Source organism: Equus quagga, unplaced genomic scaffold (assembly GCF_021613505.1).
Source record: "Equus quagga isolate Etosha38 unplaced genomic scaffold, UCLA_HA_Equagga_1.0 73442_RagTag, whole genome shotgun sequence".
Taxonomy (NCBI): Eukaryota; Metazoa; Chordata; class Mammalia; order Perissodactyla; family Equidae; genus Equus; species Equus quagga.
In genome coordinates this window covers 4,817,462-4,835,705 of record NW_025802777.1, presented here as the reverse complement: position 1 = coordinate 4,835,705, position 18,244 = coordinate 4,817,462, and the positions used below count along the sequence as shown (strand labels likewise).

The 18,244-nt window shown below is 46.4% G+C and overlaps 1 long non-coding RNA gene and 1 pseudogene across 1 annotated transcript in view; one reads left to right on the top strand and one right to left on the bottom strand.

Annotated features, from left to right (window-relative positions):
• Positions 1-11,042: 11,042 nt before the first annotated feature.
• LOC124234401 (uncharacterized) lies at positions 11,043-11,191 on the bottom strand (annotated as a pseudogene).
• A 5,317-nt stretch (positions 11,192-16,508) lies between these two features.
• Positions 16,509-18,244, top strand: part of LOC124234224 (uncharacterized) — a 7,947-nt gene continuing 6,211 nt past the window's right edge. Inside the window, exon 1 of the long non-coding RNA XR_006887251.1 lies at positions 16,509-16,715. This is a non-coding gene — a long non-coding RNA (uncharacterized LOC124234224). The remainder of the gene's footprint in view (positions 16,716-18,244) is intronic.

Below are 18,244 nucleotides of genomic sequence, written 5' to 3'. Positions count from 1 at the left end.
TGTGAGGCAGTGGCCACGCTCACAGAGACTGGAGGTCTTTGCAAGCGAAGTGATAGGTGCCTTGCTTCTCCTGGGGCAGCTCTGTCTGAAGTCTGGCTCTTAGTAATTAGGTACCAAGCAGCAGATGATGACAACAGTGGGGTTGTTTCTGATGTGTAGGAGTCAAATCTTATATCCTGGGTCTCAGTGACACTCTGTAATCTTGTTAGTGCTGTCGAGTCGACTCCTAGTGACCCTGTGGGCAGCAGAGCAGAACACTGCCTGGTCTTTTTGCACCATCTTCTTACCTTCTGGTGCTCTGATGCTATTCAAAGGGTTTTTATAGCCAGTTTTTTCGGAAGTGGGTGGCCAGGTCCTTCTTCCTACTCTGTCTTAGTCTGGAAGCTCCCCTGAAACCTGTCCACCATGGGTGACCCTGGTGGTATCTGAAATCCTGGTGGCATAGCTTTCAGCATCACAGCAATGCACAGCCGCCACAGTATGACAACAGACAGATGGGTAGTGTGGTTCCCTTACTGGAAACGAACCCAGGCAGGCCATGGTGGGGAGAGCACCAAGTCTTAGCCACTAGACCACCAGGGCTGATTTAATAGTACCATCTGATAAATCGCTTTCTTCTCAAACTAAGTAGAGTGCAATCTATTATCTGCCACTACGAACTTTGCCCAATATAACCAGTGATCTCATTAACAATGAAAGAGCAGATAATACCTTTTCCTGTACACTGTCCTTGAGTCTAGATAAATATTTCTTCTTGGAAGAGTGAATCTAGAAGGAAAAAATCGAATGGTACCAAGTGGAATAAAAAATTCAAAAAAATTGAAGGAAACACCAACCCTACAGACTCAGAGGAGGATAAAGAGACGTCTGAAGATGATTTACTGCAGAGACCAGACACAAATTATTTTGGAAACAGTCTGCCATCCTGAATAGAATACAAGAGGCAGTACTTCCGTGAAACAAGGTCAGAAAACCGAAATCTAGGAACAGGCTGTGGTGAGAGAAAAGAAGATGAGCATTTAGAACGGAAAGATAGCAGGCATCTATCTTATATCCTACGCTATAGGAGGGGCAAGTTTTTCACTAACCCCATGAGTCTCTGGCCCAAAGAGTCGAGGTTGATCATGATTTTAATGTATGAGAGCTTTGAGGAGCGATTAAAATGTGTGACAATGGCCAGGAGCTTGCTCAGTGGTCTGATGTGGTAGACGCTGGCCCAGGAGGTTCTGCACACATGTGGCGCCATCTCCTAGGAGCACCCATGGGAGGCCATGCCTGATCTACTTCTGAGACGGAGGAGAGGTTGAAAGGGCAGAGGAGGAAATGCTGTGACTAGGCGGGAACTGCATGGTGGGTGGGTTGCTCAGCTCACAAGCTTCTGGCTGCTGTGCCCAAGGTCGCCGGCTGGTCTGAAGTCAGATGGGGACCGTCTGTCCCACCTGGCAGTTCCCTGTTTAAGACTGGAGCACCCAGTCTGCTCCTGAAGACAGACTGTAGCCCCCACCGCCCAGGCCACTGAAAGGGTGGGAGTGACCCCTGCGTGGTCTTAGCTGCTCTTCCACAGACAACCAAAGTAAAGTTGGAAAGATGGAAAAGATGGAAAATAAACATCAACTTCCTAAGAAAAAAATACAAGATGAGCCAAGACTACATGAGGAGGAGATAAAAAGATTCAGTGAGATAAGGAACGATTCCAAGGAAACTGAAATTACAGTAACATGAATGTTTTGGAGAAAGCAAAGAGTACAGTGTTAGATTTGATGTAATGAAATACCGGATTCTTTTAAAAATGTAATAAACTCAAGGCAAATATAATCAAAAAAAGAGGGAAAATGAACAAATATAGAAGTGAGAAAGGAATAAAATAGATAAATTTCTGATAAATATAATCAAGAAAAGAATAAGCTAATAAAAAATTAGAGATGAGCAATTTCAAGAAAAAAAGAGCTGGAGGGAGAAATATATAATCAAAGAAATGTAGGAGACATGTCAACTGATTGTAATGTATGGACTCAAGTCAGAAACAAGTAGAAGAAAATTGCAGAAATGTGAACACTGAATGGATATTTGGTGATATTAGAAATTATTGTTAATAGTTTAGGTAAGCAGTGACATTTTCATTATTTTTTAGAGTCCTTGTATTTTAAAGATATATGCTGAAATATTTATAGGTGGAATTATGTTGATGGGATTTGTTCAAAATAATGTGGGAGGCGAGGCAGTGAGTGAGCAAGCCAATGAGGATGCAGATAGAATGAAGTTGCCCATGGGTTGATCAATACTGGAGCCAGAGGGTGAGAACACTAGTACGTTGTACTTTCCTGTCAAATTTTGTATAATAGAAAGTTTTAAAAATTAAACTGAGGTGAGAACAAATGTGATAGGAAATTGCGATGTTCTATTGTATGCAAAACATAATTGGAAGCTTTTTTAAAAGAGGAGGAGGATGTAATTTTCTGGGCTTGTTACCAAAATTAACATAAGATTTAAAATGTCAATAGTTTACCTACCACAGGAGACATTTAAAGTACAATTAATGTATCTCAAAAGTTTCTTTCAAACTTTTAAGGAATAGGGTTATATCAAGTATTCCCAAGCGTAGAAAAAGATGGAAACCTACACAATCTATTTCATGAAGCTACTTTAACCCTGACCCAGCACCTGACAAAGATAATACAAAAAAAAGAAAACTATAAACCAGCCTCACATAGGAGTAATTTAAAAATTCTAAATAAAGTAGCTGCAAAATAAATTGTATCTTAAAAGACTTTTCTATCACTATCTAGGAAAGCCTGTCATAGCTTGAGATTGCAAAAGGGTTCGATATTGGGAAATCTGACATTATAATGCTTTATGTCAGTAGCACCCACTTTTAATAGTGGCATAAAGGGCATTAAATAACACCTAAAACACATTCTCGAATTTTAAAAAATCCCGAGGGAAAACTAGAATTGAAAGATACTTCTTTCACATCATAATAATTCTATAAATGAATGGCTGATGTCTTACTCAACAGGGAAACACTGAAGACTTTCCTATTAACAGCAGAATCAGGGCAGGTGTGTCGGCTTCAAGCATTGCTATTTCACGTTGCTTAAGAAGATCTGACTCATGTAATAAGATCTGAAAGAGAAATAAGAACTACAACTGTTGGAAAGGAGAAAACAAAATTTTTTTATATCCCAACGATGTGATTAGCTAACCTAAACATCTAGGGAGGTCAACTCCTGGAATTTAAAAGAAAGCTTAGTAAAGAGATCAGATTAAAAAAATAATACATGTGCAACAGTCAATAGCTTTTCCATGGACCAACATGAGGTGAACAGAAAATATACTCTCATTGGTGGAAAAGGTTTAATTCTTGTTACCAACATCGAGAAAATGACACAACTTGACTGGGACACAACACAAACGTAGTGGACAAACAGCACGTAATGAAATGTTACGCAGCCATTAAAAATTGGTAATGATGCATGAAAATCGTTCTGGAAAAATTGAAACAGGATAAACGAAACCCAGAATCCATGAGTATATTCACTATGATTCCTTTTTGTAGAACAGAGATTATATATAGTCCTAGAAAAATAAAAATAAAAAAGATTGCAAGTAAACCTAAGAGATATTAATAATAATTATTCTTATGTGATGGATTTTCAGATCATTTTAATTTTCTCTGAAAGTATTTTCAAGCTGTATTATCTACAACAAGCAAATATTCTTTTTGAAGTCAGAAAAAAATTTTAATTTGTTGATTTGCCTTAAGTTTAAAACCAGTCAACTGAAAAATAATAATTTTGCTGACTACTTATAATTTTCAAGATTCAAGGTTATGCTTCTCTGAATCAACCTGGGCATGACAGCTTCTCTAAAACATGGATAATACCCAGGAGCAAAGAGTCTGGGACAAAGTTCATGGATGAGAGTGGAAATATTTCTCTGGCTTTCCCAAGCTGGCCAGCCCACCTGGAAACTAATTTAAGGATATGAAGGTGACATCACGGCAGGTGTTCTTTCAAAGTAGAGCATAAATTTATAATGCTCTGGCTGACAAAATTAGAAAGGAGACCAGATTTTAAAAGCCTTAGATATTCTTTGTCAATGTTCATCATCTTTATCTTCAAATAAAAGTATTTATATTTCTTCTTTCTGCCCCTTGGGCTCTAGTCCTTGGTTAAGAAATGTCCCATAAACTTCAGAAGAGGAGAAAAACACAAGATGATAGTACATACCGTTCTATTTTTTTAAGACTATAAATATTTTAACTTCTAGAAGAGACCACCTATCGTGAAACTTCAGATCTTCCTAAGGCTTATAAAAATTAACTATAAAGTTTGTTATAGTTTCCAGACTCAAGTAGTGTGTGCCAATTGGCTTAAAACATTTGGAAATAAACATCCTGAATGTTTGCAAAAGGTCAACATACTGGAAAAGAGTAATGTCAAATTCAGAAGCTGAAAAGTAAGAGATGCTGTCAATCAAAAAAATTAACACTTAAACTTGGCTGAATTATTTTAGTAAAACCAACAGTATATGCCACTGTACAGACAAAGCCTAATACTTTTCTGCTGTAACCCAGTAAATATTTTTGAAGTACCTGCCATTTACAGAGAATTGTGGTAAGTGCTAAGAGAATTGTAAAATATCTCAAGGAATTTAGAGGGAAAGAGAAGTACAGAAATACATAGTAGAACTCCTGCAAATTAACATGAAAAACCAAATAACTTAATTTGAAACACGGCAAAAGACTTGAGCAGAAACTTCACAAAGGAAAATATATAAAAGGCCAGTAAGCATATGAAAAGTTGCTCAACAGTATTAGTCATCAGAGAAATGAAAATTAAAACTACAGCGAGATGCCATTTCACACCCACCAGAATAGCTAAAATAAAAAATGATTGACAACACCAAATGTTGGCCAGGATATAGAGCAACTGGAACCATCAGACATTGCGAGGAGAGAGTAAAATGGTACAACCATGTTAGAAATCTGCTTGGCAGTTCCTTTAAAGTTAAACATCCATCTACTCTGTGAGCAGCAATTCCATTTATAGGTCCTTACCCAAGAGAAATGGAAACGTGTCTACAGAAAGACATATGCAAGAACATTTATTTATAATAACCAAAAGAAATGGCCATCAACTGGAGGATGGATAAACAAATTGTGGTATATTCATACAATGGAATACTACTCAGCAATAAAAAGGAACAGATTACTGACAGGTACAACAACACAGATGCACCTCAAAAACATGGCATTGAGTGACAGAAGTCACACACACCAAGAATGTGTACTGGAAGAATCCATTTATGCAGAACTCTAGAATAGGCAAAGCTAATCTATGGTGACAGAAGTCAGAGCGCAGTTGCCTCCTAGGTTGTGAGGGTGGGCCCATAATTAACTGGAAAGGGGCAGAAGGAAATATTCCATGGTGGTGGGTATGCTCCAGATCTTGATGAGGTGATGGTTACACGGGTGTATAACAGTCCAAACTTATCAAACTAAACACTTAAGAGTCGTGCATTTTATTGTAATTAATTATATTTATAGTTCAATTATATATATATTATTATATGTATTATATTCAATTATAGCTCAATTTTTTAAAAAATGCTCAGAAAATGTAAAAATAGAAATAGTAGACATTTGACATTTGTGAGTTTGTATTGAAAGGACTACAAAAAACCTTGCATTTGTTGTCTTGGCTCGGGCTACTATGACAAAATGCCTTAGACTGGGCAGCTTAAACAGCAGATACTTCTTTCTCAGAGTTCTGAAAGCTGGAAGTCCAAGATCAAGGTGCGGGCAGATCTGGTTCTCGGTGAGGGTCCTTTTCCTGGATTACTGATGGCCACCTTCCTGCTGAATCCTCACGTGGAGGAGAGAGGAAGCTCTGGGGTCTCTCTTCCTCTTCTTATAAGGACACTAATCCTGTTATGGGGGCCCCACCCTCATGACCTCATCTAACCCTAATCACCGTCCAAAGGCCCCACTTCCTAATACCATCACACTAGGGGTTAGGGCTTCACCACGTGAATGGGAGGAGCACAAACATTCAGTCCATAACATTTGTTAATATCACCATAGAACACGGCTTCACCAACAAAAAGCTCACGGTGTCATACGAGAAGGACAGGAGCCAGCACAGGACGGTGAAGCCACAATGAGGCCAGAGGTTGGATGGGAGCAGGACTCACGTCTGGGGACCATCCTGCAGGATCTGAGACTCAAACTGGGGCCTCAGAAAAGTTATAATTCACCACATGTCATGAGTCTCTACAGTAGCTTGCAAATATTCAAAAGAGGGGAATTTTAAATCCAAAAACATAATTTCTGTGTGAGATAGAATATTAGAAACACCAGATGAAGCCATAGAGAATGTTTCAAATGAGGTTTAAAACGACAGAGAAATCCTTCCTCCTGAGGAATAAACCCCCATTAACTAAGACATTTACCTATCATATTGATCATATTGTCATCACTCCTCAGAGTCTGGCTCCATCCAAAATGGAGGAAGTTTACATTGGTTCTCTGATCTGAAGTGAACACTTGGAAAGCTTTACTGGAATACTTAGTCGCTTCATTAAGAAATACCCCTTAACAGCCATTAACAAATTTTACCACGTTGTCTAGTGTGTTTCTGGTGAGGAGACCTTGTTGGAATATAAATTATGAAAATAAAGAATTGCCTTAGAAGAGAGTTTGTCCACATTAGGCAATAATAGACGTTAGTTAATTTCAGGGTTTACAACACTGGTCTTCAACACTTCCCCTGCCCTAATGTGTGTGAGGAGCGAGACACATCATTGCCCATCAGGACTGATGCTTCCATAAGACAGTGGTGTTCTAAAGAGGGGAGCTGGGTGAAGACCCTCTGGAGTTGGCGGGTGGGGGGCTAGGGGGAGAGTTGGGGGAGTTATAATATACAGCTCCCCTCCCCCACCAGGAGAATCCCATCAGGGAGTGACTAACAGACACAATATGATTTTTGCTCAGGCCCAAGGCCATCCCTGATCCTTTTCTTTCTCGCCAACACCCTACATGGTCTGGCCCCATTCCTCCTCTGCCTCAGCCTCTCATTTCTCTCTCCTCCCTCCACGTCCAGCCACATGGCCTTCTTGTTATTCTCAAACATGTCCAATGCTCCTGCCTTAGGACGTTTGCGGTGGCTGTTCCATCTGCCTGAATACTCTTCCCCAGATGCCCCAATGACCAACTCCTTTACCTCTTGCAAGTCATTTCATAAAGGTCATCCTTTTTGTGGGGCTGACCTTGACCATCCCTGCTTAAAACTGTGATCTGTCCTCCCATTGACCAGTTCTAGGCGCCCCCCCCCCCCCGCTCTGTTTCCTGTCTTTCCAGTGCTCTCAGCACCTTCAACACACTCTGATAATTGCCTATCTTAGTATATGTATTATTTATTGTATTATACTTATCATTTATTATACTATTATCTTGTTATATTTATTGTTTAGTGACTGCTCCACCTGCTACATTGGGGTGCCCCATGGCAGGGGTCTTTGTTTTATTCACTGACATCTCCTAAGCGCTTAGGACCCTACCTGTCCCATAGCAGGTGCTCCAAAATGATTTACCAAATGAATTACTGTCCATTTTTCTATGCTCCTCTAGCTAACATAAATAATGACTATAATATCACCATTGTAAACATTTCTCTCTTCATCTCTTCCCTCCACCTACCCAACCCTCCACTCAGGGGAGATTTGTAAGTAATGTGTTACAGTAATATATTAGTAATGAACATCAAAGATTAGATTAGCGAGTTGAGTGCGCTGGAAAGCCTGAGAGGGAGAACAACTTGGGAGGCAGCCTTGACCCCCCATTTCCTTATCCTATGAAATCTGTGCACAGCGTGTCTAGACAAGGACAAGGTCTCCAGCTCTGTCCTATGATCTTCTCCCTCTGCTTCTCTTACTCGCGTGTAGTTCCTACCCAGCCAACAAAGTCAGGAAATGGAGCAGAAAGCATTTGAGTGAGTCTCTTCTTGAACTTGGTCTCCAATCAATCTGAAAAGTCAAGTAGAATAATGTCATTGACATTGGTTTGTCATGTGTGGTAGATAAATTGGTTCATCTCATTTGATGGTAAGGAAAAGACTCATTCGGGTCACCTCGAAGAACCGGGGTTTTATAATTTATTGAGGAATCATTTGGTAATAAGGAATATAGGGGAGGATAGAATCGAATGTACTGCGGGCCCCACAGAGGATGAACCCGGGAGGTGGGTCAGGACTGAAGGTGGCTCCAGGTTCCACATTGTCTTGTTGCCCCAGTAGCATCAGGCATTCTTGGATCTTCATTATGGCGCTCCCATTAGCATGAATTCCCTCCTGTCAATTGGTCCCCACTTCTCTCTAGGTGTCTCCTTGCTTCTCCTTTTGGTACCAACTGGCCGCTTCCATCCATGTCTCCAGGAGAAGTAACATGACCATCCTTGCCAACTGCAGTGCTCCTTGCTTAGGGCTTTCATCCTACAGCCCCTCAGAGGTCATCGCTCATCACAAAGTGGCTGCCCTTTATTTGGGCAGGACCCCTAAGCAACTCCATCTCTCCAAGGATGGGAATTATGGTATGGGACATTGCGATGATTAATTTTATGTGTCAACTTGACTGGGCCACAGAGTGCCCAGATATTTGATAACACATTATTCTGGGTGTTCCTGTGAGGGTGTTTCTGCATGAGATTAACACTTACATCAGTAGACTGAGTAAAGCCGACTGCCTTCCCTAATGTGGATGGGCCTCACCCAATCAGTTGAAGCCCTGACTAGAACAAAAGAGCTGAATAAGAGGGAATGCCTCTTGCCTGTGTGAGCTAGGACGTCTGAGTCAGACTGAAGCACTGGCTCTGCTGGGTCTCCAGCTTGCCAACTACGGATCTTCAGACTTCTCAGCCTCCACAATTGTGGGAGTCAATTCCTTATAATATATCTCCTATTGTTCTGTTCTTCTGGAAAATCTTGACTAATATAGACATGGTCACCCATGAATAAGGAACAGTTTAGAGGTACTCCCCTCAGCTTAGCTGTGGGCTGAGCAGTTGCCTTCAGAAGGGGCAGCCAGGGCAGGTGTGTGAGTCATGGCCTCAGCACAATCCAATGGCTGCGTGAGCCAGGCAGAGTAACGAGTGGGCTTCTGTATTTCACCACAGATGTGGTCAACTTCTCTTTTGAGACCGTTCTCCTCAGGACCTCTGGGGCTGTGGCGAGCTCCCTGCACTGCCCCAAATGCCCAGGGCCCCAGGCTCTGAGTCTTCATCTGCACTTGCTCCCCCTGCCCAACAGCCTAACTCTCCAGGCTTCAGTTTGGGGAGGATGTTTAGAGCTCAACAGCTTCACTACAAAACAATCCTGCTGGTTTCCAGCAGCTCCCAGACTATGGCATCCAGAACAACCTAAATCCCATTCTACAAGGTCCAGAAAGGATTTTGATAAGCACCAAGAAGAATGCAGAAAAGACCCATTGATTCAACAGAACACCCACATTCCGTGGGCTTCCCCTTAGAGAGAGTGTGGAGGGTAAAGGCAGCGACCACGTGTAGGGAAGGAAAACAAAGATTCTCAAGCCTGCATGAAGCCTAGAAAGTTCCACCGCATGTAGCCACATCCACAAATATTTTGCTTTGGGAAAATTACAGGCATCGGGTGCATCAATTCAGAAAACAACCTGCTGGCTGCCACCCCCTTGCATTCCACACGCTGTGCAGTGGGGACAGAAAGTTGCTTGGAATTAATTGCATCCCTTGATGTTTGTTCTCAACAAATATTTGCTGAATGCCTACTATGCACCAAACTGCACGGGCAGAGCAGGCCTCATCCTGTTGGTGTTTGCGTTTCAGTCTCACAAGTTAAGATGTCCTTAACTTAAGGAATTTAGTGCACGAGGACAGGCCTGCACAAGTCCGGTGGAGTCGGCCGTGTCTCTGATTCACTTCTCCATCCAAGAATAAAAATAGGGGCTGATCCATTAAAATGATCCTGGGAGATTAAAGAATTTCTGAGCCAAAACAAGACCTGAGATAAGCTGCCTACGTGTGAGCGGGGGAGGCACGTGGGTTCTGGGATGCCAGCAGCGTCCGGGAAGGCCTCCTGCAGCTTGATGAGACTTGCCCTGGCGGCTCTTCCCTTCCAGTGTCCTGTCGCATCTACGCGAGAGGGAGTGGCGGTACGCTTGGGAGAAGGCCCTCCACACTGCCAGCGTCCCTCTCACGTGGTTCCTGTCCTCGTCCCATTTTGCTTGGCGATTTCCAGTTAAAACTCGCTCTTGGCGTTGTTGAGAAGGTCTGCTGCACGCATCACGAGCGCCTTTAATAAGCAAATCATTCTCCTCCATTTGCTGCGCTTTGATATCTCACCTAGGAGAATTGGTTTGGATCATTCCTCGGCTTCAACACAAATTTCTTGTCTTTTCAAGAGCTCACCCAGTGTGGCGCAAACGGAGGGAAATATTGAAGCATGAAGTAGGACCCCTGTACACGGGGTGGCAGCTGGGGGAGGTCTTCCTGGAGGAGGGCACATGTAAAGGGCTGCCCACCCTGGAGCCTGTCCCCGCCTGGGGTGTCAGGCACACACTCCAAGACAGCGCATCTAGACTCTTTGGGTCCACCACCTCTCAAGCAAACAACCACGTGCAAAGAGGGTAAGATAAATCGTGAACCTCTTTGCGGTTTTTTTTCAAGTTTGGAAAGCTAACTATGACACTGTTTGGCTTTAGAAAGACCCCAGGTGTGGAACCAGAGAACGTGATTTCTAGTCCTACCTCCAACCCTCATCATCCACGTTCCCTTGGACAATCTCTGAGCCTCAGTTTCTCCATCTGAAACCCATAGATAATTGTTCCCCTCACCTCCCAGGGCTGTGCGGAGGATCCAAATGAGATAAGAGACCTGAAAATGCCTTGTCAAGTCTACAGACCCTAGGAAAAAGGAATTTATTGCTGTGGCTATTATTATTAACTTTCACCCCAAGGGACATCTTGACATTTGCCTTAGGGAAACGGTTTATTTATTTATTTATATTTTACCCAGTGGGCAGTCCCCCACTGCCACACATTATGCAACCGAGTTTCCCACATTTGAGGAAATCCCAGAGGTTGGCACACCCAGAATGCAACGGGTGAGCCTTGCTCCTCAAAACCCACCTTTGTGATCGTAGTCATCCCCCAAGGTGACTGACTGTGTTTTAGGAATCTTAGTGAAATGGAAATGAAAGTTTTGGTAACTTTCATCAGAAGGGAGGAAGAGAGCCAGCGGCCTTTTATTTGATCACAGATACCCCGAATGTTCCGGCTGAAAGGAGCCTGGGACCTCCCAGCCCCGCTATGGCACTCACGGGACGCAGAGCCCTCCACACACGCTCAGAAATGGTGCTGAGGTTGGGAAGAGCTCCCGTGTGTGGAGGACTCACCAGGCACCTGCCACTCAGCTAAGAGCTCTATGTGCTTTATCACGCAAACCTTCCAAACAGCACTGAGAGGGCACGGGTCCACAAATGTCTGCAGGCGACACATGAGAAGAGTGCGTCTTCGCAAGGTAAGGCCCTTCCCACAGTCCCATGGCCAGGAGGAGCAAGGACTGGAAGCCAGGAGTCCCCGTGCCTGACACTGGGCTGTGCTGCTGCCCACTGAGGAAGCAAAGAATGAACACTCTTCCTGCACAGGCAGGGGACGTGAGTCTCGAAGAGAAGAAATGATGTGCTCATGCCACTCCGAAGTCAGCAACTTGAGACCAGTTCCTATTCACAGTCCAAGACCCCTTGGCTGCTTGAACCTTCTCAAGAAGAAATTCTGCTCAGATTAACTTCCCAAGTGCAGCCTACACCATGTTCCTGGGAGGCGCCGAGGCGGCCATCTGGTCTACCCCAGGCTCTTCCCGTCAAGTCAGGTGATTTACTCGACTGCCAGCTAATCTCACCTTTCCTGGACTCTCCCTTTCTTGGCCCACATGCTGCTGAGTGACACGCTCAGTGCTGTAAATGAGGGTGTCGTGGCGTGTTCTCAGGTCTTACTGGAAGCGCAGCTGTTAAAAAACAATCTAGTAAACAGCCAGCACAGTCAGTCGTCAGCAGCCCTGCTCCAGGGCACCGACGTCAGCAAAGGCGGGGCCCAGGCCTCCAGCCAGAGCCCTTTCCAGCTGCCATCCTGCCTTCGGAACAGCCTCGCCTGACAGCCTCGTTTGCAGGACGAAATTGGCCAGCGCCTCACAGCACGGCCCCCTCCACTGCTGGCTTCTGAAGCTTCCAGATTTCCTGAGGAAAATGGATCCGTGCTCAAAATAGGGACCTGGGAATTGTTCCCCTGGGGCAACTACATTCGTCAGAGCAGGAAAAAGTGAACCAGAGTATGGATGATGATCAGATCATTGAGACGCTAAACTGAAATTGCATGGACTGGTGGGTTGGCAGCTAGAGCATTTATTTTATGGCTCAGTGACTCAAGTCTGCTGTCTACACTGGTCCTGTTTGAGGTCTCGTTGTCAATTCTTGATGAATCAGAACTGTTTGCTCATAAAATCACAGTTCAAGTGTGGGCTAAAGAACCTACTAGAAGAACGAAGTGACAACTCCCCTTTAGAAATGTGAAGATGGGGGCTCAAATTGGCTTCTGTAAAACATCAGTAAGAAAGAAAATTAGGATGCCGAAACAGTAAGGCTATTAGTGTTTTCATAAAGGTCGACGGGGGTTTTTCCCTCTGTCCAGAAGCTCCCCATCCTTCACCCCTGCACAGGACAACGCTGGTGGGTACCAGCCATAGGTAGACATAGAAGTGGGTGTCGTGGAAAGTTCTGAATCCAACTGTTAATAATAACAGAAGTAACCAAAACACCTATTATTTATTAAACCTTAACCCACTAAAACGTAAGGTCTCGGAGGCAAGGACTTTGTCTTGTTCTCTGCGGTATCTCCAGCCCAGAACAGTCCTTGGCACGTCGCCACTCAGTATGTCTGTTTTGGACAGACTCGTAATGCGTGAATCAATACGTGCCAGACACTGTATTTTGCACTGTTCTTGTATAATTAACAGTCTCTTCCACCCATAGGAAGCAGATTAGTTTCCTTTTTACAGGTGCAGAAAAGGAGGCTGGGCCAGGTGAGGATGCTTGAAAGTGGCAGAGCTTGGCGAGGCCCCATGGTCAGCCCACCGCCAGAGTGTATGCAGTTAACCATCATGCCCAACCCCCTCCCTGTGTGCTGCCATCTTTACCCTAGGTCTCTGGACAGGTCCATGGGTCCCCAAATTCCCCCTTGAATTGTTGAGAGGATCCCAGCATCCTTGAAATTGTACATAAAGTGTTGACTATGGGCCTGTCTATGCTACACCGAAGAGAAAGCCTATGGCCTTTAGATTTCCAGAAAGACCCAGGGTCAAAAAAAGTTTCAGAATCACTTTGTAGACTCTGAGGAAGTAACCAGTAAGGAGGGTGACAGGCATTCCCGTCTGCCCAGGGCTGTCTCGGCTTTAGCAATGAAAATCTCACGAGCTGGGAGAGCATCCTGTTGGGAACAAGCCATGTGGAGCCCCCAGGAGAAGAAGCGGCAACACGTGCCTGAGTCCAAATTCCTGGCTTCTGTCCTCTCTCAGCAGGAGGGAAGAGGTCAAGGAGACACAGGGAGGTGGGAAGCAGGTGCAGAGCTCAGGACTCGGGGGAAGGCCTGGGAGGGGGCGAGGCAGGTAGAAGGAGGAGTTGGGAGCGCAGCCCTTGAACGCTGGCAGCAGATGTCCAGACGCTATCTCCCCCGGGGCCTGCCTTCTTGCTTTCCCTTCAGTTGGCCCTGTCTCTGGGGCAAGTTGAGGGAAGAGGGCTAAGCGGTAGAGGTTTCTGAGGAGTGAACGGAGGGGTCATCGCAAAGATACTCCTCGCACACAAATTTCTGTGGCTGATGTCTGTTTAGATGCGAACCTTGGGCATACTAGGCAATGGTGGTTGGCATCGATCACATTTCAGAGAGCAATTCTCCCCTCCTGGGATTCACTGGGATATCCCCAGAGTCGGGGGTTCTCCAGGAACCCCAGGAATAAGCCATAGGCCCCCTGTGGGCCAGCGGTTCTAAGACTCAAGCCCACAGTGAGTGGGAACACCCCGGGTGTTTGGGATGTGTCCCAAAGCCAATACGGTGCCAGGAATAGGAGCCGTGTGTCCACAGCTAGTGGGAACTGCAACCTTGAGCAGGATGCCCTGGTGCGTGCTCCAGCCTGAGGTCTCCCCATCACAGGTGATGGTGCTGGGGTCCGAATCACTCAGGCCTCAGCCACATTCCCAGCAGGGCCTGCAGCTGACATTTGATGACACCAGCATTTCTAGTTCAGGGCACATGTTTCCTCCACATGCTTGTTCTCAATGACCGGAGCTCCCGGGAAAGCCTGGGCTCCCGGGTATCCACGCTCCTAGTGTCCTGCGCCAGTACAGCAGTGAAGCAGGTTTTAGGAGCACATGGCATTTGCTGAATGATTCCTTTTGCGCCTGTCCTCTTGTTTCCCAAGGTCAGGATGTCCTTGCCCACTAAGCACCTTGGATCATGTGTGATTCTGGTCTCCTAGTGGCTAAGCTCCAGCTCCTCCCAGTGCCTCCCACCCTGAGGATGGCGGCAGCCCTAGGCCCTACAGAACGCACGGTGGCGAATCCTGTGTGAGTCCTGTGAGGTGCAGGTTTCCCAAAGCAAGTCTTCCCTCCTGAGGAAAACCAGTAACACTCGTCACCCAGGCCCACGCAGGCATCGAGCATGGCAGGGAGGAGTCAGGATCCAAATGATGATTAGTTGTCACCTCGCCTGGCCTGTCTGTGGCTTTCCTTACTTAATGACTTCTATAGCAGAAGGCACTCCCTATTGAACACTTGTCTCTACAGAGCTGGACCCCGGCCTCGGGATCCCCGAGTCTACTGGGTCAGTAAGAAGCAGTCCTTGACGTTGAGAATGCCATGGACCATCTCCAGCGTGAACAAGGCCCTCCACCTCAGCGGCCACATGCTTCGTCTGTGGAAGGAAATCCAGGGCAACTTTGGTGGAGAAATGACCAACCATGTTCAGTTGGGGGGTTCCCAGACCCGGGATCAGGGAGCAGCCGTAAAGTTCTTAGGGTGCAAAAAGCAATCCCGTCAACTGGCCTCACCAGTCCCAGGCAGAGCCCGGCCCTGTGCCTGACGGGTCATCAAGGGCACCAGCCTAGTGTTTCGGGAAGAACCCAGCTTTCAAAGTTGACTTCCAATTGCTGTGAATCACTGTCTGATTCAAATGAGGGCCTGGGTGGACTTAGAGATAGCAGATTGCCTCAGATTAATCCCCAACTGCCTCAGCAGATAATTCACCTCCGGGAGTTGCAGGCACAAAAGAGAACAAAGCATTTGCATCTAAGGTTCGAGAGCCGGCTCCAAGCGGGGAGGACTCCCGTGTTCAGCGCCTTCCCCATCCTTCCCCTATGGTATCTAACCACAATCCATCCCCTCACATAGATGAAAAGGATCCCTGATGTCATCAGTCGGTGTCCGCAGCCACTGCCCTGAATAACTGGGTGCTCCTTACCAGGTGTTCTCTCCATTTCCAGGTGACTTTTGCTGCCACAAAGTGCTCCCGTGGTGTGAGTAACAAACGACCACCTCACGACTCCAGCCACCCTCCAGGTCCACACAGCAGAAGTCAGCTCCCTTTGTCACGGGATGTTCCCTCCCATTATGAACAGCCCTCTGTCTTCGCTCTGCAGAGCAAACCCTAGGCTCTCTGAGCTTCCTAATACATCACGGCCTAGCCATCCTCCTCCAGGCTTGCTCCTCTTGGAGGCCTCCATTGCAGAACGTGGCAGCCACACCTAGGTGGGCTCACCAGAATCACCTCCTTTGTTTCAGCCACTATACTCCTATATAATCTAAAATCACATTAACTGTGTTGGCAGTTCAATCCAATAGCGGCTTATAATGAGATTTATTTAGAGTCAACCAAAACCCTTTTATAAAGGGGCACTGCCTGGCTTTCTCTCTCCAAGCCGGGAGCTGTTCTGTTGGGTTTTGGAACTAAATGCCAGACTTTACATATGTTCCTGTTATATTTCTTCTTTTTAATTTGGCCCCTCATTCCTTCCCTGTCATTCACAGTAATTTTCTGTCATTTGGAAACCTGCTACAAACTCCTTCTGGGGATTGACCCAGATTATTATTTAAAAAGCATTTTCAGGATATTACAGATGCATCAAACCGTGTCAGTCTACAGCTTGCTTTTCTCACTTTCTTCAAAAGGCAACATGAGGTTACTTGTTCATTGCTTGGCTAAACGGTCTTAAAATGGTGGAGCCAGAAGAGAGGTTAGAGAAGGTATGGTTCAAGTCCTTCTTTTACAGATGGAGAAACAGGCCAGGTGAGGTGAAGGGGTGCCAAGAGACCCTGCAGTCACTTGATCTGTGACAGAACCAAGCATAGTGACTCAGATATTCCAACCCAGGTTCAGTTCGGTTATTTGCTCAGCCGGGAACTGATGGACTCATTGAACCAAGTCTACCGGAAAATTCCAAAAGTGGACAACAGATCCCCTGCCTTTGGCGAGGAGAGGCTAGGTGGGTCCGTGGAGCAAGGACACTTAAAAGCCACAAGAGTCCACCAACCGATGAATAAATAAACATGCTCTCTGGCCATACAATGGGATATTATTCAGTCGTGGAAGGGACTGAAGCACCGATCCGTGCTGCAGCGTGGATGAGCCAGGACACCTTTATGGTAAGTGGAAGAAGCCACTCACAAAAGCCCACACATTCTACGATTCCATTTATGTGAAATGTCCAAAATCATCTAACCGGGAAAGAGAGAAAGTAGCAGGTGGTTGCCAGTGGTTGCCAGGGGCTGTGGGGGGTTGTGGAGCTAGGGAGAGACTGCTAATGGGTACAGGATTTCTTTGGAGGGGGAATGAAAATGTTCTGGAATTAGATAGTGGTGATGGCTGCACAACTTGGTGAATACACTCAAAAGCCCTGAACTGTACACCTTAAAATGGTTTAAATGGTGCATTTTATGGTATGTGAATTATATCTTAATTTTTTTAAGAAAAAGCCACAGGGATCTTTCAACTGGTGGACAGCGAGGAAGAAAGCAAATGAGGAGGAAATGATGTTGTCAAGAGCCACATCCTGCTCCCCCTGCTCCTGACCAAGTCCGCTTTCCGGGGGAGGGGGGATGCTCTCTGGGTGAGTTCTGCCCAGAAGGGGCCTCTCCCAGCGTCCGGGCTCCTCTGACGGCTCTGCCATAGGAGGGAATGGGGACACTCCATGCTGCTCTGCAACGCCAGCTCCGTGTTTGCGGGAAGGGCAAAGGATGCAGCCATCCGCTGTCCTCTGCCCTCCGCTTGCCCGCTCTGCAGAGCACATAGCCCTGCTCGCGCCCAGGCTTCTTTCGGGAGAATTCCGGGCGCGGCCCTGCAGAGCCGCGGGGGAGCGACAGCAGCGAACGAGAGTGGAGGGGAGCGACCCACCCCTGCGCCACCTGCCCTCAGCAGGGTGGGCACAAACAAGGAGGGAGAAAGCGGAGCGTGGTCAGCACTTGTGCAAACCGAGCCTTTTCTGGGGGCGGGAGGCGGATTCTGATGAAGGTTTGCAGAGATGTGGCCGCAGCAGCAGAGCAGCAGCAATGTGGGCTGGTTTTAAGAAGCACTAAATCTCCGTGTCAGCTGGAAGCCCGCTCCTCTGCCGCGGGCTGGACGGCCCCGCGTGGGCGGCGCGGCTCCTGGCGGCGGCCCCGGCGTGGGCGGTGTTCTCCCAACGGAGTTCAGGGCCCAGCCGGGTCACCCACCCGGACTCGGTCCCTCCTCCCCGGGACGGCTGCGCCCCGTGCCTGGGAGGACACACGCCGCGCACACAGACACCACACACACGCACGACACCACACATCCCACACCACACAGTACAACACCCACACACATACCACATCACCCACACACATACCACACACAAACACACTACACACAACACACACACCCCAGACACACAAAGACACACTACACAGACACACAACACACACCCCCCACACCACACAACACACATACCACACACACACCAGACACACTACACACAACACACACACCCCAAACACACACAGACACACTACACACACACCCCACACCACACAACACACACACCACGCATACCACATCACGTGCACACACACTACACACATACCACACACACCCCCACACAATACACGTGCACAACACACACACCCCACACCACACAACACACACACCACGCATACCACAT